The sequence below is a fragment of the Oxyura jamaicensis genome, chromosome Z (genome assembly GCF_011077185.1).
Source record: "Oxyura jamaicensis isolate SHBP4307 breed ruddy duck chromosome Z, BPBGC_Ojam_1.0, whole genome shotgun sequence".
Lineage (NCBI taxonomy): Eukaryota > Metazoa > Chordata > Aves > Anseriformes > Anatidae > Oxyura > Oxyura jamaicensis.
In genome coordinates, this window is record NC_048926.1 from 31,237,628 (window position 1) to 31,260,087 (window position 22,460).

Consider the following 22,460-nt stretch of genomic DNA (forward strand, 5'->3'; position numbering starts at 1 on the left):
GGGAAGCATGGTGAGGATGAACGCACTGAAAGTTTTCAAAACACTGAGAAACTCTAAATGTTGGAATTACACAAATATCATAGAATCATAGAACGGTTAGAGTTGGAAGGGTCCTTAAAGATCATCTTAAAAGTGGAAACTTCAAGTTCCAACCCCCTTGTCATGGGTAAGGATGCCACCCACTAGATCTGGTTGTCCAGGGCTTTGTCCAACCTCTTCTTGAACACCTCCTGTGATGGGGCATCCACAACTTATATGGGCAATCTGTTCCAGTGCCTTACTACCCTCTGTGTGAAGAATTTCCTGCTAACATCTAATCTAAATCTGCCCTCTTTCAGTTTAAAAACATTCCCCCTAGCCCTATCATTATCTGCCTGAGGAAAAAGTTGCTCTCCATCTTTTTTATCAGCCCCCTTTAAGTACTGAAATGCTGCAATGAGGTCTCCCCAGAGCTTTATCTTCTCCAGGCTGAATATTGCTATCTCTCTCACCCTTTCTTCATAGGGAAGGTGCTCCAGCCTCCAGATGAGCACATTTGGTTATCTTCCATGAACATGATCAGATATCAAAGTTAAAGCAACAGGAAACTCATAGTGATCCTGAACGGATACAGCTTTGTCAGTCAAAACACCCAGATATGGTCAAAAATCCTCAGCCAGTCAATGCTGAAATAGTAAGATATTCTGAACAAGAGCAATTCACCTTCTTAGGACAATACACTCAAGCATGTAACACTGGAAGCACAGTGAGATTTATCACAATTTATCATAATTGTACAATTGCACATAATAGCACAATTTATCATAAATTAAATTAACACAGGTAAAACAATCTTTTTGAATTACAACTTCTTGGCCATCACTCCCATTAAGTCTGCAAAGATATTTTTATTGCAAAATGATTGCTATTGTTTCAGTTTAAAGAGGGCAAGCTAAAAATAAATAAATAACAACAATAATAAAAAAAAAATCAAGGAGGGTGATCAATACTAACTATAAATTGATATAATTATCTTAGAAGAAATAGTGCAATGTCAACTCTCTTTGCATGGAAACTATACAATCTTTTCAAACTGTTTCAGGGAAGTCTTTAGACCATTCTGAAAAGTGTATATAAACTGAGTCTACCTAATTAATCTTTGTAGTTCCTGGGGTCTGTTGCTACCCACAGGTTTCTTAACCACTTGCAAGAAAAATGCACATGGATACTGCTGTAGTATATAAAACACAATTCTCCTGTAAGTTTACTTAATTTGTCAAAGCTAGTTCCTCTACTGAGCAGTAATTAAGTTAATACTTAATTGCATGCTTAAAAGCATGACTATCCATAGGATTGTCCCAAAGACAGGTATGTTTCATGACTGTTTATAAATACAAAGTATTTACTTTGAGAATAACTGACAAGATTTGACTCCTGACACAGAACAAATATTTACATCTATTTTTATAACCTTCCCTTTGCTTCGCTTCCCTTTGCTTCACTTCCCTTCGCTTCGCTTCCCTTCCCTTTGCTTCCCTTCCCTTCGCTTCCTTGCCCTTCGCTTCCCTGCCCTACCCTGCCCTGCCCTGCCCTGCCCTCCTTATACTGAAAACTCTGGAGTTACTTTTGGGGATACTCAACTGATACAACAAAGGGGATACAACAAAGGGGATACTTTTGGGGATACAACAAAGATAATTTATCTTGAATACTAATAGGATGGAGTAGTAAAGAGCTTTCCTTTCTTATTTTTAATAAGGGTAATTAAATTCCATCCATTCCCTGTATGCATAGAATCTCTTTGAATGAATGGTCTTCATTAAATTTTCATGAGAAACATCACAATGTAACAGATTCAAATAGCCAGAACTGTTATATTTTTGACAGTTGTGGCTTGTTTCCAGTCTGGCTTTCAGGTATTTGGCAATAAAACCCAACATTCAACATAAAATGGGCTGGGGAAATAATGAAATTTCTAATTGGAGTGCTTATCACAGTGGTTTTAGTTTTTAAGATGGTAATTCTTTTTCCTAAGTTTATTAGTGATTTGTGCAAAACTGTCTTTAAATTTTGATGATAGCAAGTTTGACAAATCATCGAAAACTGCACTACAGAGCTGCGCATCATATTAGTGAACAGTCTCAGTCACTGTAAGAGAAAAATAACTGTTACAAACTTTTGATACATTGGTAGTTCTAAACTTGTACATAAGGTGAAAAGATAAATATTTTTACTACTTATTAATATATTCAGTGGGCTCGAAACCATGCTATATGCCAATATTTCATATTAATATTCAGTTCTAGTGAATTAGCTTCCAATTCGTCAACAATTTAAATCACATTTGACTTTCTCAAAGCCATTTGGTACTGTCAGTTCGAGAGGCCATTAAAGGGCAGATTTCTCTGTCCTTGTGCATGGTGAGTCATACATGTAATATGTATTTTGTTTAGGATGCATATGCAAGAGATTTAGAAATAGAGCACATTATTTGAATTTGTTAGGTGTGTTAAAAATGTGAGTCACTATGAAACAATGTATTCCATTACTGGTGTTAAGAGAATGCCTTTACTATTGTGCTAGTATGATTTCCAGTTGCTGGAAGGCCTCAACAAAAAAATAATTTTCACTGAATCTATGATCTCAACAACACAGGATAGTTATCACATGAACCCTTAAGAGAGGATGATACAAAACTACCTGCCTTGTTTTCTATCACAGTTCTTAGAAAAGATTTCTAAATTTTTTCTTTGCATATTTAGTCTGCTCAACACTGCTCATCTGTAAACAGTCTCCTCAAGATTCCTACATTAAACTCAGCTTTTGTGTAAACACTAATTCTGATGGAGTGTAATTTTGATAATACCTCAATTTCAAGTTAAATTATGGTCTAACATAAAGAACCTATATTCAACTCTGAGTTTCCATAAACCAACAAACAACAAAACTCATACATAGTTGTGGCTTAAATATACATCACAAGCTCTGTTCTGCTCTAAACTGTAATTGTTTTCTCTCATCTCAAAGGGAAAACATGTGATTGCAATCTCTCTTTATCAAATGATACAAATCTTCCATAAGATTTTAGCATATTCCAAAGCTATGTCGATATGCTATAAAGTCTACGTATATACAAAAGCAGGATCCAAAGTAAGATGAGGACTTCATCCAAATCTACTACGTTACATTTGACTCTCATGATAAATCTACCAACACAGCTAAAGGAAGAGAAACTGTTTCCTTAATCCAGCATTTAAGACACCTTCTTTAATTTTTGACTAGTTTTCCTGTAAATAACTGATTTCAGATCATTTCTGTACTCTGCTGGAAACATGAAAAGTGGCAGCTTACAGAAACAGATAGGATCTTAAAGTCCTACATTTTCTGCAGCTACCTTGCTAAATCTGTTTGACAATCAGTACTGTGATTTAATAAGGAAGACAGAGTGCTGTAAATAATTTTCTCAGATACAGAGCACTAAGATAATATTTCTATATTACAGGTATGAAGTGTACAAGTGAAGTACCCAAAGAAAATTGTAATGACATTGATTGTGGATTATGGAGTATAAAGGCAAGATAATAGCACAGGGGTCCAAGATAGTTGACATAAAATTGGGTAATACTGGTGTTAAGTATTTTCTTCCACATAAACTATTTACATTATAGACACACTTGTATTCCAGAATAAACATATTAACCTGTAATTTAATCTGTGTAATTTGCTTAGTTTAATCTATGTAATTTAACCAAGATGCATACTCAAAGTATTTCACTGTGCCTTTTAAAATACACTGTCATATGTGAAACAATTATTCTCTTTGTGGAAACGGGGGGAGGTTCTACGTTCTATTCAGAAAGAATATACATATATATATATATATATTTAATCTATTTTAAGATTCATTGATGGCTTTGCCACTGGCAAATTTTAGTCGTTCTGTAGCTCATAGAATAAAAAGACACACATGGAGTATTCCCAGAATACACTATAGATACTGAAGATAAACTGCTGCAATAAAGTTTTTTATTTCAAAGAACACTGTAAATAAAGCTTTTATTTTCACTATTCCAGATGGCAGCAGCATATAATTTGCACTGTTTTGACATCATGACCATATTATTCAAAATCATTCTTCCTGCAACTGAACTGAAAGTGGGATTGAAAACCATAAAATCAAAGAGAGTGGCAGAAAGATGAAAACCAGCATTTTGCAGCAAAGCTGGTATTCTGCTCTACTAATAAAGAACTATGCAAATGAAAAAAAATAAAAAAATAAAAAAATAAAAAAATAAAACAATGCCGTTTCTTATTATACATAAAAGACTAAGTTAGTTTGAAAAGATATGAAGAAGTGTCAATTAATAAACATTATTCTTATTGAAATATTTTACAAAGTAAACTTTGCCAAAAACCTAATTATGAACAGACAATTAATTCTTTTCCCAGGGTTCTTTGTTCAAAGCTGTTATATACAGACGGATACTTTTATTTAGTGGTGCTGTAGGTCAGTAAAAGTGGGAAATGGCTGTTTTGCAAGAAGATACATATATTAAGAATATAAAGTGGCTGCTGTGATTTATCTCACATTTCAAGCAATTTTACCACAAAGGAAAAGGAATTAGACACTGATTAGATGATCAGGTCAGTCACTAAATATTCAACAAGATACTAGCAGTCCATACAATCCCATTATAAAACATACATTTAAAAATACTTTTTAAAATATCTTCAAGATGCATTAAGCATTATTGATAAAACTAATAATAATAATAAAAATAAAATTATTTAGTAGCTCTACACAATTACTCTGCAAATTGCAAAGGAATGTCTTTATAACAAAACATAAAGCCTCTTAGCCTGAACTATCATTTGTATTAATGTTGAAGCAGCAATTTCACATTGCATTAAGACAGTAAGCATTTTTTTTTTTTTTTAGAATTTAGCCTTAAATAAGTTCTCTGTTTTAACAAATGAGTACATTGAGTCTTTGAAATTAGATATTTTCATAATAACATAAAAATGGAAAAGGAATTTGTACTTTCTTAAGTTCTGAAAATCTGCTAAATTAAATCTGTGCACAGCAAGTTCTTTCCAACATGACTTGTCCCACTCTTACGAAGAGGTCACCTTTAATAGTGAAATACATGGTGACACGAATCAACCCTTAGAGAATTCTCACTTATAAAAGAAAAGCAAGCCTCAAAATAAAGAGTTATTCGCACTTCTGTACTCAGGCATTGTAATAGCTATCTGTCATGGCACAGAATATCATCTGAACATCATATGCCCAAATTTGTCCATGACTGAATTTCTGGATATTTGTTATGCTTAGTGGGAATGGAAAGGGAAATAGAAGAGGTCATGCCCTAAAGAAATGCAGGGAATCCAAGAATCCCCTCCAAATGTCCCTTTAAAATAAGGAGAGGATTCACCCAGTTTTATGGTAATGAACCAAAGGCAGAAGACGTGAAGTGTTTTAAGTGCACACTATCATATATTTAGGGAAAGAAACACTAAACATCTGAAACACCTGATACAGCCTCCCATGTATTTCCATATGTAAATGTCATAAGAATGAAACTATGTATTTTGCACTGCTGAATAAAAGGCAAGCACACAGCAAAGGAAAGCGATATGAATTTTCATGATTACGATTTCTAATTTGAGGTCTAGTTTCCAGACAGGGTTAGGATTTAGATTACATTAAATCAGGGTTAAACTGGGAGCTTGCCAAGAATAAGGATTAGGAAAACACGAATGCTCTGTCTAGTCCATATTTTAACATATCTGTGTTTTGTTTCATTTTGTTTTGTTGTTTTTCCCTTCTTCATTTCATTTTAAAAATGAAAGGGGGAGAACAACAGCAGTACTACGATGACTGCCTTTGCTTTAAGCATTTTACATATTTTAGATGTTATGGTGTGGACAAGTAATAAGATCAAGAATAGCTTCATATGTACACCAAGGCTCAATTTGCATGTTAGTTGTCTAAATATATGGATGGATCCAAAATACATAAGGCATGTTTTAAATCTGTTTTTTTTTTCTCCTTTGTATACATTAATTTTATATGTTGAAATATTAATAAATACAAGACACTTTTATTAGTAATTACCTCATATTCATTCTTAATATAAAACAACATATCATCACAATAAACATATAACAAACTAGTTTGAACTGAGAAGGGAGCACAAGCATCTTTTTATTGCTTCACAAAAGAGGACAAGAGAGAAAAAGTGAGTGGTTTGGGAGAGGACTTGGCAGATCAGGGGGTGATATTGTCCCCTTCTGCCTCCCTTGCCCCATTTGCACTAGATGTGTAAAACCTACAGGAATGATAATACTGCTTAAGACAGTGAGATGAACTCAGCTTGTGACCATTTCTGTTACTGATGTTGCAAAGCTTTCAGACATGTTGTTTCCACTATGCTCTAATTTTACCAAATGGTTTTTAATGCAGCCTACATACTCTGCAATCCAAGCTGACAAACATAAATGATACAAAGTGCATTAATGTCACAGCTGCAAAATTTAAGGGACTGACAAAAGAACTGGAGTGGATATACCATCAGCTTTGTTTAAAATTTGTTTTCACATGAGAGTAATACTAAAATGTTATATATAAATAATACTAAGTAGTATATAATATGTATATACCACATATACTACATATTATATAAATAATAATAAATATAAATATATAGAAATAAAATATTTACTATATGAATAGTATATAAGTAATAAATAATATATAAACACTGTATAAGTAATATTGTAATATAATAAGTAATAATAATCACAGAATCACAGAACAGTCTAGGTTGGAAGAGACCTCCAAGATCACCAACTCCAACCCCTGACCTAACACTAACAAGTCCTCCACTAAACCATATCCCTAAGCTCTACATCTAAACATCTTTTAAAGACCTCCAGGGATGGTGACTCAACCACTTCCCTGGGCAGCCTATTCCAGTGACTAACAACCCATCCAGTAAAGAAGTTCTTCCTAATATCCAACCTAAACCTCCCCTGGTACAACTTTAACCCATTCCCCCTCATCCTGTCACCAGGCACGTGGGAGAATAGACCAACCCCCACCTCGCTACCAGCCTCCCTTCAGGTACCCGTAGAGTGCAATAAGGTCACCCCTGAGCCTCCTCTTCTCCAGGCTAAACAGTCCCAGCTGACCTCAGCCGCTCCTCGTAAGACTTGATCTCCAGACCCTTCACCAGCTTTGTTGCCCTTCTCTGGACTCGCTCAAGCACCTCCATGTCCTTCTTGTAGCGAGGGCCCAAAACTGAACGCAGTACTCGAGGTGCGGCCTCACCAGAGCAGAGTACAGGTGGACAATCACTTTCCTGGACCTGCTGGCCACGCTGTTTCTTATGCAAGCCAGGATGCTGCTGGCCTTCTTGGCCACCTGAGCACACATCTGGCTCATATTCAGCTGACTGTCAACCACTACTCCCAGGTCCTTCTCTGACAGGCAGCTTTCTAACCACACATCTCCCAGCCTGTAGCTCTGTTTGGGGTTGTTGTGCCCCAGGTGCAGGACCCGGCACTTGGCCTTGTTGAACTTCATACCGCTGGCCTCGGCCCATCGGTCCAGCCTATCCAGATCCTCCTGCAGAGCCTTCCTACCCTCGAGCAGATCGACACACGCACCTAACTTGGTGTCGTCTGCAAACTTGCTGAGGGTGCACTCGATCCCCTCATCCAGATCATCGATGAAGATGTTAAAGAGGACTGGTCCCAGTACCAAGCCCTGGGGGACTCCACTAGTGACCGGCCTCCAACTGGATTTGACTCCATTCACCACGACTCTTCGGGCCCGGCCATCCAGCCAGCTCTTAACCCAACGAAGCGTGCGCCAGTCCAAGCCATGAGCAGCCAGTTTCCTGAGGAGAATGCTGTGGGGGACGGTGTCAAATGCCTTACTGAAGTCAAGGTAGACCACATCCACAGCCTTTCCCTCATCCACTAAGCGTGTCACCTTGTCATAGAAGGAGATCAGGTTCGTCAAGCAGGACCTGCCTTTCATAAACCCATGTTGACTAGGCCTGATTGCCTGCTTGCCCTGCAACTGCCGCATGATGACACCCAAGATAATCTGCTCCATGAGCTTCCCTGGCACTGATGTTAAACTAACAGGCCTATAGTTCCCCAGGTCTACCCTCCGGCCTTTCTTGTAGATGGGCGTCACGTTTGCTAGTTGCCAGTCAACTGGGACCTCCCCCGATAGCCAGGACTGCCGATAAATGATGGAAAGCAGCTTGGCCAGCTCCTCCGCCAGTTCTCTCAGTACCCTCAGGTGGATCCCATCCGGCCCCATTGACTTGCGTACATCCAAATGCTGTAGCAGGTCGCCAAACATTTCCTCGTGGATTGTGGGGGCCACATTCTGCTCCCCATCCCCTTCCACCAGCTCAGGGTACTGGGCATCCAGAGAACAACTGGTTTTGCTGTTAAAGACTGAGGCAAAGAAGGCGTTAAGCACCTCAGCTTTTTCCTCATCTCTGATTACTAAGTTTCCCCCCACATCCAGTAGAGGGTGGAGATTCTCCTTAGTCTTCCTTTTTGTGTTGATGTATTTATAAAAACATTTTTTGTTGTCCTTAACAGCCGTGGCCAGACTGAGCTCCAGATGAGCTTTGGCCTTTCTGATTTTGTCCATGCACCGCCCTCACAGCATCCTTGTAGTCCCCCTGAGTGGCCCGCCCTCTTTTCCAAAGATTATAAACCCTCTTTTTTTCTCCTAAGCTCGAGCCACAGCTCTCCGCTCAGCCAGGCCGGTCTTCTTCCATGCCGGCTCGTCTTTGGGCACGTGGGGACAGACCACTCCTGAGCCATTAAGATTTCTTTGTTGAAGAGCGCTCAGCCCTCCTGGGCTTCTCTGTCTTTCAGTACCGCCTCCCAAGGGACTCTGCCAACCAGTGTCCTGAACAGCTCAAAGTCTGCCCTCCAGAAGTCCAAGACAGCAGTTTTACTGATCCCCTTCCTGACTTCGCCGAGTAGCGAGAACTCTACCATTTTGTGGTCACTCTGCCCAAGACAGCTCCCGACCAGCACGTCTCCCACCAGTCCTTCTCTGTTAGTGAACAGAAGGTCTAGCGGGGCACCTCCCCTGGTAGGCTCGCCAACCAGCTGCATCAGGAAGTTATCTTCCACACTCTCCAGAAACCTCCTGGACTGCTTTCTCTGGGCTGTGTTGTGCTCCCAGGATATGTCTGGGAAGTTAAAGTCCCCCACAAGAACAAGCACTGACGATTTCGCAACTTCTGCCAGCTGCCTGTAGAACTCCTCATCCGTCCCCTCATCCTGGTTTGGCGGTCTATAACAGACCCCCACCAGGATGCTTCCCTTGTTGGCATTTCCGCTGATCCTAACCCATAGCAACTCCACCTTGTCATTCCCAGCCTCAAGTTCGACGACGTCAAAACACTCTCTAATATAGAGAGCCACTCCACCACCCCTTTCGTGCTGCCTGTCCCTTCTGAAGAGCCTATAGCCAGACATTGCAGCACTCCAGTCATGAGAGTGGTCCCACCACGTTTCCGTGATGGCAACCAAGTCATAGCCTGCGTGCTGCGCAGTGGCTTCCAGCTCCTCCTGCTTCTTGCCCATGCTGTGCGCATTAGTGTAGATGCATTTCAGCTGAGCCTTAGCCTTCTCCCCCAGCCTTACCACTGTTCCCCCTGGCACACCTCCAACAGGCTTTGTTTCATCCCCGCCCCCCTTCTTACCTAGTTTAAAGCCCTCTCAGTGAGCCCTGCCAGCTCCTGGGCCAGGATCCGTTTTCCCCTTGGGGACAGTTGGGACCCATGTGCAGCCATCAGGCCAGGTGCCGAGTAGAGCGCCCCGTGGTCAAAGAACCCAAAACTTCTGTGTTGGCACCAGCCTCTGAGCCACGAGTTTATCAGGTGGGCTTTTCGTGTCCTCTCTGAACCATTCCCTGCCACTGTAGGAATGGACGAAAACACCACCTGCACTCCCGCTCTGTCCACTAACCGTCCCAGCCCCCTAAAGTCCCGTTTGATAGCCTTCAGGCTTCCCTCATCAATGGTATCACTGCCAGCCTGGACTATCAGTAGCAGGTAGTAATCAGAGGGGCGAACCAGGTTGGGAAGCTTTCTGGCGACATCCCTGACCCTGGCCCCAGGGAGGCAGCAGACTTCCCTACGGGTGGGGTCAGGCCGACAGATAGGGCCCTCCGTTCCTATGAGAAGGGAGTCACCCACCACGATTACCCTGCTCTCCTTCTTGGTGGGAGAAGTCTTGAGGCACGGAGCAGACTTCCTCGCCCTGGGCTTCCTGGTTAACTTTTCTGCCACACCCTCCTCCACCGCTCTCTTGAGCTCCAGGGCCTCAAACCTGTTGTGTAAGGGCACCTGGGAAGGTGGTGCAGGGAGCGGGGGGAGTTTCCTGCAACGCCGAGCAGGGACCTGTCTCCACTCCTCCTCAACTCCTAGGTCCCCTCTCTCTGCCTGACAGCGAACGGGCAGGGGGTCCACCCCCATCTGGGGAGTCTCACCCCGGTGCTTCTCCTTCAGGCCTTGCAGGGAGTTGCTCCACCAGTCTATCTCCCGCTCGCACTCCCTGATAGCCCTCAACCTCTCCACCTCCTCCCTGAGCTCTGCCACCAGGTGGACCAGGTCACCCACCTGCTCGCACCTCACGCACACAGTACCTCCGCCTCCCTCGGATGGCAGCAGCAGGCTCTGGCACTCCCTGCACCCAGAGACCTGCACTGCCGCATTTCGGAGCGGGCACTCCGTCTGGGTGCCTACAGACTTTCTAGCGCGAGCTCTCTGCCTGGCGAGGACCGTAGCGGCCTAGCTAGTGGTCGAAAGCTGTCAGTTGAGGTGTTCTTAGGGGCGGGGGATCGCTCGGCCCTCCCTGCTCGCCCTGCCTGCGCGAACTGCCGCACAAACTGACGCTCCCCGCCTTTCTGACGCACCCCGCCCTGTTTGCCCGTCTGGTGCCTTGCGGTCCACAGGGGCTGCTTTTGAACGGCCGGGGAGGGGCCCTTCTGGCTCCGCCTACGCCTCGTCAGCGTCCCTCACGAGGGCTGCCGGGCTGTGGCGGCTCCCTCGGCTGCCTCGAGTGGCCTCGATGCCGGGGAAATAGCCCTGCCTGTCCCTATCCCCCGCTCCGCTGCAGAACGCGTCTGCCCCGGAGCCGATCGCCTATAATAATGTAGTAAGTAATATATGAATAATATTATGGACTATATAAGTAATAACCTTTTGGGATTTCAGCAAAGCTTACAATACTACTTCTCACAGCACCCTTCTGAACAAAATGTCCAGCATTCAGCTAGAAAAAAAAAATATATATATATGATTGGTTAACAATTGGCTAATGGGTTGGGCTCAAAGGCATATAGCAAATGGAGTTCTATCAAGCTGGTGTGCCAGTCAATAGTGGGGTTCCCCCAGGGCTTCATTTTAGGGCCAGTTCTGCCTAATATTTTTATAAATGATTTGGATGCAGGACTTGAATTCATACTAATTGTTGCGGTTTAACCCAGACAGCAGCTGAGCACCACACAGCTGTTTGCTAACCCTCCCCCCTCCCTCTCTGGGATGGGGGAGAGAAATGGGAAAGTGAAGCCTGTGGGTTGAGATAAAGACAGTTTATTAAGACATGATAATAATAATAATAATTTATTATTATCATTATAGTACTACTAATACTAATGTGTACGGAACAAGTGATGCACAGTGCAATTGCTCACCATCTGCTGACTGATGCCCAGACAATCCCTGAGCAGCTGCCCCCCCACCCCAGCTAGCCACCCCTCTATATTGTTTATCATGCCGTCAGATGGTATGGAATACCCCTTTGGCCAGTTTGGGTCAGCTGTTCTAGGTCTGTCCCCTCCCAGCTCCTGCTGTACCCCCAGCCTGCCCGCTGGCAGGACAGAGTGAGAAGCTGGAAAGTCCATGGCTTAGTGTAAGCATTGCTCTGCAACAATTAAAACATTAGCATGTTATCAACACTCTTCTCATCCTAATCCAAAACATATCACCCTACCAGCTACTAGGAGGAAAATTAACTCTATCCTAGCTGAAACCAGGACACTAAGTAAGATGATACTAAATTAGGAGGAGCTGTTCACTCCCTCGAGGGCAGAGAGACCTTGCAGAGAGATCTTGACAAGTTGTCCCAGAACGCTTACAGTTTGTTCCCTTAAAAGAAGGAAACAAGGAATAAGGGAATTGAAATTTTATCTTTGATGTTTTGGGGTTAGGACATAAAACACACTCTTGTTGCCGTGAATAAACAGTCCATTAGTAAAAGTAGAGGCTACATTCCAACTGTTTATTATGGTGTCTGATACAAGAGTGAGCCCATACAGGTGTTATAATTTGGATGTTAATGCAGCATTTCAATAAACAGCAAAAATAATAATGAGCAAGAAACAACAAAAGTACTATTGTTGTTGTAGAGAATGAGAAAAAAAATGTCAGAAGAGACAATGAGCACTGGAGAAGATATCTCTTGAAATTCATTATTATTAAGCATTACATTAATGTTGCTGGTACAAACTATGCACAGTTTTTCTGCATTTAATGCAGCATAAATTTCTATTGTTCAGAAGAACAAGTTTAAAACATTCAGAACACTTAGATGACTACAGGTGAAAGGTAACTCTAATAGTATCAATGGGTATTATTAATAGAGTAACTTCCCATTTGGTTTGGTTTTGTTTTCAAATCTTTCTACCTTATGAACACATGCCTTGTAACTATGGAAATCCTGGCTGAAAGAAGAAAAATATAGGAGAATAAGGCAACATGCTTTACCATTTATTTCTAGTATTTATGACTTACAGAGAGAATCCAAAATGCTGGCAATAATACAATGTGTGGAACCTTTGAACCTACATGAATGGAGGACACAAAATAAGTTCCTGTATGGGCGGATGGTGAAGTCTTTTCCTGGTGGCCTGGCTGTGGAGGGAGTAGGTGTAGTCTAGACCTCATTCCCCATATTTCTGAACATGAGGGAGGACTCCCTCATCTCTCTTGCCCACCTGTTAAAATGTTCCCTTGCTCTCACATATAGTGAGGAGATGTCTAGGGATCCACTAATGGGGAAGAACTGGCACAGGAAAAAAAAGAAAGAAAAGGAAAGGAAAGGATAAAAGAAAAAAGAAGAAAGGAAAGGGAAGGGAAGGAAAGGAAAGGATAAAAGAAAGAAGAAAGGAAAAGAAAAGAAAAGAAAAGAAAGGAAAAGAAAAGAAAAGAAAAGAAAAGAAAAGAAAAGAAAAAAGAAAAGAAAAGAAAAGAAAAAAAGAAAAAAGAAAAAAAAAGTAAAAAAAAATAGATACGGATTTTCCTTTGGCTTTGTGTCATATTTGCTACTGAAGTTAAAATAGTACTGAGGAAGTGTCAAGACAAGGAAGTTAAAGGTATATTTTTCTTCTGAGGGAAACAAATTAATTTATTTCTGTTCCAGAAGAAAACAGAAGAGCTTTCTGTGTAGAGGACACACACTGCTTAAACACTAGCTTTCTCACAATTATGTGTCCAGGTTTGATAATTATGACTGCCTGGTAAATATCTGCCTGGATCATTTGGAAATCCAGTATGCTACACCTTCATATAATCACTTAGTAATATATATGTGGCTTACAACATATAAATTGTGACACTAAAATAAATAAATAAGAAAAAAAAAAAAAAAAAGATTATTTCTAAAGCCTAAGGTAGCCAACCCTTCCAAGGTTTTCTTCTCAAAAAGGCAAAGATACACTATGTCACAAACACTGTTTTTCTGATGATTATTTTGCTTCCCTAAAAACATTAGAACTGAGACTTCTTCTACACAAATTACTGCTGCTGCCAGAAACTGAAATGGGACTAGTCTAGGGTTTAACATGATCTGCATTTAATAGGAAGTACTGCTTTCATAGCTCACAATATCTGTACCGAGTTATTGTGTGAAAGAAAACTCAGTATCCAGTCATGCTTCCTAGGATGACAGAAGTCTGTCTCTGAAGCAGGAACAGAGCACTTGGTGATCCAAGACAGTGCTCTTTCTGATCTGTTCAGAACTAGCATTTGTGTTCTTCCAAAGCATTTTTCACAGTACCACATGGCTTTTAAAGACGTATTGTGAACCATTGTGAACTGAACTGAGCAAACTCAAGCAGGCTTTCTGGAAGACTGAAAGAGAGAGATGTACTTTAAAGATGATACTTTCACATTTGTCTGGCAATAGCATCTAATATTTCTCATGGAACAGTAAATCAGGAATGATGTGGGGATTCAGTCATAAGATATTGAACATAGAACAAAACAGGACTCACTCAGCTGTGCTATAACTCTTGCTGCAATTGTCAACAAATTGCACCACAAATTATATTGTCAGTAATTTGACCTACGATTTTGATTTGCCAAAATATATTAATATATATATATAATAGAACTGTTTTATAACCTGAGCTCAAGGATAATGCATGTAATCCCATCATAGCCATTTTAACTAATTATGAAATCCAATGCTACATCTAAAAAATAAAATGGCATCAAAACCTGTGACAGGCAGCAGAAAATGAAATTTATTACAATCTAGTCAGACTGAGTACTTCCAAATTATACATGAAAAATGTCATCACCAATATTTGTGAGCATTTACTTACTAAATATTAGATTGCTTTTATGTAGCATATATATAAGCATTTCTGTTTCACTTTTCTTTCAATATAATTTTATCACCAACTTTTATCTAGCTGATCAAAGATGAACCTAAAAATTCACTTTCTACCAAAAAACAAGTGGAGAGGTGATATTTATTTTACTTTATTTTTTATGAAATAAATTTCTACAAGTGAAAAAAAAAATCATTTGTTAACACAGGTACAGCAGTAATTCAGTTCCAGTAGAATAAAGTAATAGGATGGACAGAAAGAATTAAATATTCTGTGTAGCTGGAAGTTATGGGTCCAAATGCATGCTGAGGTAATGTTCAAGCAGACCAATGTGGTGGTTGGAAGGCTAGGAAAAACAGGCGGGGCTAAGAAAAATGAAGTAAAAATACATGTATGTTCAAAGGAATATAAAGGTTTCATGTTATAAAAGTTATTTATTTGCAAAGTCATCACAAACTGCTCTGTTACTGAAATTAATGAAGTAAAAGCTGTAGAGAGCTAGTTCCTGCCTTTAAACAGACAGTCTGAGAGACTAAGCTTAGCATAACATTGTATGTGTTGAGGATGTAAAAACTAGTGTAAGCACAAGAAGCTCTGCGCCAACTGTAGACATACTTAGCACATGATAAGTTGTATGAGCAAGGTGAAGATGAAGAAATAAACAAGAACAATACAAAGATATGAATCTGAGAGGCACTATTCCACATACGCAATGCAGCTGACTGAGGGTACCAAGGCTGTGTCTGAGTTCAACAATGCAACTCTTTCTACTTGGATTTATTAGCAATGACAACTCTCATCCGTTATATAACCAAATACAAAACTATTTTCTTTTAGAGAAGAGGGATCAAACTAATTTACCTGTAGAATGGAGAGACAGTCAGGAAGGTAAGCACTCTTTTGAAGTAGTTGGGAGCAGGTCAGATGTTATAGAAACTGAGAAAATTTCTGCAGCTAGACTAATAAATAGCATATAGGTCTTATTTTAAGATTACACAACAGCATTTTGGTATATTGTACTTTGGGAAGACTGTAAAAATCAATCTGTACATCCTTCTGCTTTTAAGTAATTAATTAACTGTATTAAGGTATATTATTTATATAACTGCTATGACATAATCTGCTCTGAGTAGTACCTTAGCTTGAAACGTATTAGTGATTATAAAAAGTGGATTTGGTTGCTTTTGAATTTTGGGTAATCTGTCTCATTTGGCAAATGAGGAAAACTTCTTTCTAATATATAGTGTATATATGTTTTTTCTGTATGTGTGTATGCGTTCTTGCTTTATGAATTGCACTCCCGGGAAAAAAAAAAAAAAAAAAAAGGTTTTAATGTTTAGTACGATTCATCTAAGCCTGCGCATTATTACAGAACTTGATGGAGGTCGTGTAATAAACAGGACCATAAACACCTATCTCCATAGCCTGACCTTACCATCATAACGCCCTTTAGAAAACCACCAACTAGCTATCCTGGAAGAGAACCACACCAAGACCTTAAAAAAAAAAAAAAAAAAAAAATCTTAAGTTTGGGCTTCAAAAATCTTTATGCTTCTACAGAGGAAAATAATATTATTTCTTGAGTTTTCAATATATGTAAACGATTAGGCCAAAATTTTCCAAGATACATATTCAAGTTTACTATGTAACATGGTATTTTTGTATTTAGTAGCTAGGTTTGCATAAATGTCAGTATCACTGAAGTCATGGCTGAAGGAACAGTTCTGTAAAGTTCAAGGAACAGTTCTGTAAAGTTCTTGCCTGAACACACAGGGAATCTTCTCCTGCACCAGAATGTGTAAAGCTTTTAGAAACTATCAGCAAGTACCCAGCAAATTAGCACATCTCTGCTGCTGACTGTGATCATCTTTACCAGCTCATTAGGACAATGTGCTTCCCCCTAGCCTCTAAGACGATCTTTATTTCCTGTAACCCTTCTCAAGTGACAACCTCCAGTGGTGGTTGTAATGGATATGTCTGATGTGATGGCTGCATCTGGCTCAAAGTGTGTTTGGGGGACATGGATAATAGCCAAGTGCTAATTTGAGCAAGGCACCCACCTACCCACTGTGCAGGTATATGCCCAACTCAAGCCAAATTTGGAAGAAATTAACATTTGCAGTTGACATTCAAATATGACTTTATCCATCAAATCCATTCAAATGGATTATCCATTCAAATATGACTTTATCCATGGGTCAATCACTTTACCCATAAATAGTAAGCAGCTCAAGAGCCCTTTGAGGTCTCCTGGATGGCAGTGGTCTGCATGGCAGGATCTCCCCTTGAGTAGGGACTCTTCTTGAGGTTACACCTGCTGCATAGATCCCTTACTCTTCAATGTTGAGAGATTCCTTGCCACAGCAGATCCTCAGTGAGTGACTAATAGCTTGCTTAACTTTGTAAACTTCACTTAGATTATATCTGAGATTAATTGTGCACATATCATTCTTTAGACATAACTGCTGGCCAAGTCTGGGACTAGGATTGGATCCAGCCACACCTAGGATCCACCTAGGAGATTAGATAGCAGGGAGGTCCTCTCTGAACCTTCTGACTCAACAAGAGGGTATCCCCTGTGCATCTAACTTACCCTCTCCTCTATACAGTAAATAGCCTAGTGTCATCACTGAATCTCGAAGTCATGTAAGCTTTGATAAATCACTACTTTATATCAATAAAACATATTGCTGCTTCTCTCTAAATGAAATGCATATCAATTCCATCTGTGACACTCATATAGCAAGTAGGATAGCATGAACTACTGATGATAGCTTAGGTCTTCAAAAGAAAAAAAAAAAAAAGAAAAGAATTGGATTTGCAGACTCCTACTGGAGTCTGAAACAAACTGACAGCAAGAACATCTAGGTGTTTCTATCAGTTTTAAATAAACTTACATAAACCATCTTTCTCACTACTAAACTACTAAATCTCTGAATAAAAATCATAAAAAAAAAAAAGTCTTGACCACCACAGGTGGCATATTTAACATATTTTGTGCATAAATTATTCTGTACTTCCAAAAAAGTACATAAAATTTCCTTAGAACATTTCTGAAAGTAATCTCTAAAAAGCAAAAATGCAAGTTATTTTGTCCTGTTTCAAAGTTAATGCAGGACATTAGAAATCATCATGGGTCTAAAACTCAGGAGACATCACCTGCAAACTGGGAGAATATTTTTCTAATGACTCTGGGCAAGGAAAAAGTGTATATCCAATGTCTAGCAGCAAACTATAGCAATGCTAAACACATGTACAACATATGCATGACCAAAAAGTAATTTGTGTAAATTCTGTGATTTCTTCTGAGTACCTAGAATTAGCTATAGAAGCTTTTGAAGATATCATTGTCTTTCTTTTTAATGAATGCAACAGCATACATATTATTTAAGTAATATAATTTTGAAAAGAATCTCATAAAACAGGCTTTTCCATTACAGTGAAAAAGGGGTACAGTTAGAGACTGGTACAGCTCAATATAATTAGAGAATATTTTTCAAATATCATAATGGACGTTCTTGCTTTTTTTTTTTTTTCTTTTTTCTTTTTTTTTCATTATTTAATTTGATTGTATGAAAGACAGGAAAAGCATTCACATACTACATTTGAGTCCAAAAAGCACCCACTCCAAAACATTTTAGATAATGTGATAAAACCACTGTACATTAAAATAAGACCTTTCAACTTCAGTTTTCATCCTGCAAAATTGATCCAGTGAGATTGCCTAACTGTTGAAATTCTGAAAAAACAATACTGATCGGGTTATCATAAAATCAGGCACTCTGTATCAAATAATCTCATTCAGAAAATTACTTCTTGATTGGCTGCCCATGGCTTTATTTATTTATTTATTTTTATGACATAACTTATCTTAAAGCAAATGAGTAGTCTCACCAAGAAAAATCACTGTAATTGAACTACTTATATACTCATGCATGTTCCTGAAATGTCATATTTTCTCAATATATTTTTATTTTATTTTATTTATTTTATTTAGGCTATTTTATATTGTGTTTTTCTTCTACTACAAAAATGAATCAGATCACTCACAAATCCCCTTCCCCTCAAAAAATACTAATATTTTTCTCAAGTGTATCAGTGAGATCAACTTGCATTTACATGCTGTCTTGCTTATCTGCCTGAAGATTCATAAAGCACTGTTTAGATGTTACGGGGAGCACTACAAAAATTTTGACGTGCATCATCAAAAACACTTAATTTCATTGTATTATTTGGGCTAGCTCTCATCCTAAACTGCAGACAGACATCCTAAACAGAACTGCAGAGAAGTAAATGATTACTTTCTAATGTCACAGGTAGAACAAGAAAGTCATTTAATGCATATTCATACCACTAAACATCAGCTTTCTTAGAGCCTGAAAAGGTAGCTGCAAAACAGTTACTGCAAGACTAACATGAAAGAACCAAAGTTAATTTTTGAGTTGATGTTTAGGCTGTGCAGACAGACGAACATGCATACATATAAATTCTGATTAGATATATCATGGAATTTTATCACCCTTCAAGTTAATAATTCTCTCTCTTTTTTTTTTTTTTTTTCTTTTTTCTTTTTTTTTTTTTTTAATATATCTCGCAATAGTGCCCAGACAAATGGCACCAAGTTTCTAGCACTTATCGTAGAATCATAGAATCATTAAGGTCATTAAGGTATGAAAAGACCTCCAAGATCATCTGGTCCAACCACCCCCCAACCACCAATATAACCAATAAACTATGTCTCTTATTACCATGACCAACCTTTCCCTGAACACCACCAGGGACAGTGACTCCACCACCTCCCTGGGCAACCCATTCCAATGCCTGATTACTCTTTCTGAGAATAAATGTCTCCTAATTTCCAACCTGAACCTTCCCTGGTGCAACTTGAGTCCATTCCCTCTTGTCCTATTGCTAGTTATTTGCAAGAAGAGGCCCTCCACACCTTCCCTTCAGATAGCTGTAGAGAGCAATAACGTCACCCCTGAGCCTCCTCTTTTCCAGACTAAACAACCCCAGTGCCCTCAGCCACTCCTCACAGTACTTGTGTTCCAGGCCCTTCACCAGTTTCATAGACCTTCTCTGAACACTTTCCAGGGCCTTGATTTCCTTCTTGTAGTGAGGGACCCGGAACTGAACACAGTACCCAAGGTGTGGCCTCACCAGAGGGGTTGATCACCTGGTCCTGCTGGCTACACTATTCCTGATACAAGCCAGGATGCTGTTGGCCTTCTTGGCCACCTGGGCACACTGCTGGCTCATGTTCATTTGAGCATCAGTCATCACCCTCAGATCCCTTTCATCTGCAGATTTCCAGCCACTCTGCTGCAACCCTGTAGCATTGCATGGGGTTGTTTTGACCAAAGTGCAGGGCCCAGCACTTAGTCATGTTGAACCTCATCCCATTGGACTCTGTCCATTGACCCATCCTGTCCAGGTCCCTCTTCAGGGCCTTCCTACCCTCCAGCAGATAGACACTTCCCCCCAGCTTGGTGTCATCTGCAGACTTACTGAGGGTATGCTCAAATACTCAGATATCTATGTATCTGTTTTATCCTAACTGGAAGATTAGCACCTAGTATCACCATTTTCCTTTAGGAGCTATGTGTTAGTTGGTCTACCTTTGTTATTAAGAGATTGTAAGATCAAAAGTTCACAGCTGGATGTTGTAGGGAACTAAGCAAACAACTACTTTCTCATTCAGTATGAGATGTTAGTTTAATAATTATTACAACAAAACACATAAAGTTTCTATACTTCTTGTGATGTGCACATAATTAAGAAGTTGGAGAAGTGCGTCAAAAGAATAGATACTGTAAAACCTAGAATTCATTTTTAAAACATGAAACCAGTATTACACCTGCTTCTAAGAACCCCTTACATATCTTATATGCTTTAAAAATTGAATAGTACCTGCATTGATACTAATAATTAAGTTAAAATTAAACTTTTTGAACACTTTGTAGAAGTTTTAATGTTCTAAAAATTGAATAGTACCTGTATCAATGTTATTAATTGTGTTAAAACTAACGTATTTATTTTTTACTGATTTTATTTTACTATGTTGTTAGTGTTCTCAGTGATTTCTGGTTTTCCATCTGTGCATAAATTTATTTTCTTATAGTAAATTTCTGTTTTATCTTTCCATATTTTTCTCTATAGTGGTGTAACCAGTTATATTTATGACAGAAGCCTTTTTCTATAAGACTCTTAGAAGAGACTTATTTGAGTTTTATGCTTTGGTCTTCTTGGTATTTTTACTCTGGAGATAACTATCTTTTAGAACCTGTTTTCCTTTTTTGCTTTTCCCTCAGTTTGCTTTCAGCAGAGGAATCTTTCTCTCAGTGTTTGGTCTTCTGTTCAAACCTGTCTCCCCAGAGAGTTATAAATACTTGTCAATCTCCAAAAAGCAAAGATGAGAATTTTAAGTACTTTATTTGTTTTAGCTGCAAAGTTAACTCTTTTCTCTCTCCCACAGTGGTAAGCAATGATTCCTCTGGAACTTGCTGCTGCTTTCATTTTGTGGTTATTTGCCTAGAACCTTGATGGCTCCGAGGCTTTTTAGCTTCTGAGGGTCTCTATTAAGGTCTCTGCCAGTGCAATACACTTTCTACTCAAGTGTATGGTGCTGGTGTATACTTTCTGCTAGTGTGTTGAGGTGAAAGCTTTGTTGCTAGTATATGTACTGTTTGTGCTTAACACTGGAGGAAATGAAGACTCAGGAAGATTTTACTGAAGGTGATGAAGTTCTGGTGAGGATGGATCCCTTTATTCCCAAGATGACAGCTCTCTGTTTCATTGTTCCTTTAACTCTGATAGACCAACTCTCTATTTATAGCACTGAATACCAGATTTGGTGGCACCATTACCATCTCTAAGTGTGACAATTCACTTTTCCATTTTTTAGCCTATTTGTAGGATGAAGCTCCTATCTCTGAAGACGTTTAGAGATTGTATAGGTCCATACTGAATCGTAACAGGTAGGTACACAAAATAATTGCAACACCACCTGTGCTTTCTGCCTTTGTACAAAATGTTCTTCATGTGGGACAGCTAAGTTCTCTCACTCTTCAGTAAGAAAAATAATAATAATAATAATAATGGTGTGTGCCAGCTCGCCACAATATATAAGATAAAGGACTGTGAGTAAAACTCAGAAGAACTGGAAACATGCACTTCCAAGTGAAGTACTGATAAAGATTCAACATCAGCAATATGGCTATGCATGTGAGATACTTGTGCTCAAAGTCTAACCAGCCTAATGATCACATCTGCATGTAAATTCAAAAATTTAAATGTGATGAAGACATATATGGCACTTAAAAAACAAAAACTAACAAAAAAAAATACCAAGCTTTAGTTTTGTTTCTGAGCACTGAATGTAATATCAGCATAATAATTTCACAGATATTAAGTCATCTCATGATTCCCAAATTTAGTAAAAACATAATTTATTGTGTTTTTTTTTCACTTTTTTTTTTTTAAATCTAGCTAGTAATAGAACATTATGAGCAAGTATTGCATTCTCTTTCTCTTGTATACAAATGTATACGAAATGCTAGACAGTGACACGTCATTTTAATGATCTTAATGAAGAACTTTGTAAATGATCATCAGATAGACACACAATAAAAAAATAATAATAATAAAAAAATTTAAAAAAGAATACATCCCTAAGTCACATTCCAGGATTTCTAGATTTCTTAATATGCTTCATATTATTCATATTATTTCTTAATATTCTTCATAATACTAAATTAGTGTTATATCTTGGGGGAAATGCTAAGTGTTTGGATATATTCAGGCACAGACTACTGTT

At 39.1% G+C, this 22,460-nt stretch overlaps 1 protein-coding gene across 40 annotated transcripts in view; it reads right to left on the reverse strand.

Moving 5' to 3' along the window:
• PTPRD (protein tyrosine phosphatase receptor type D) overlaps positions 1–22,460 on the reverse strand; it is a 510,118-nt gene that overhangs the window by 159,660 nt on the left and 327,998 nt on the right. The window lies entirely within an intron of this gene.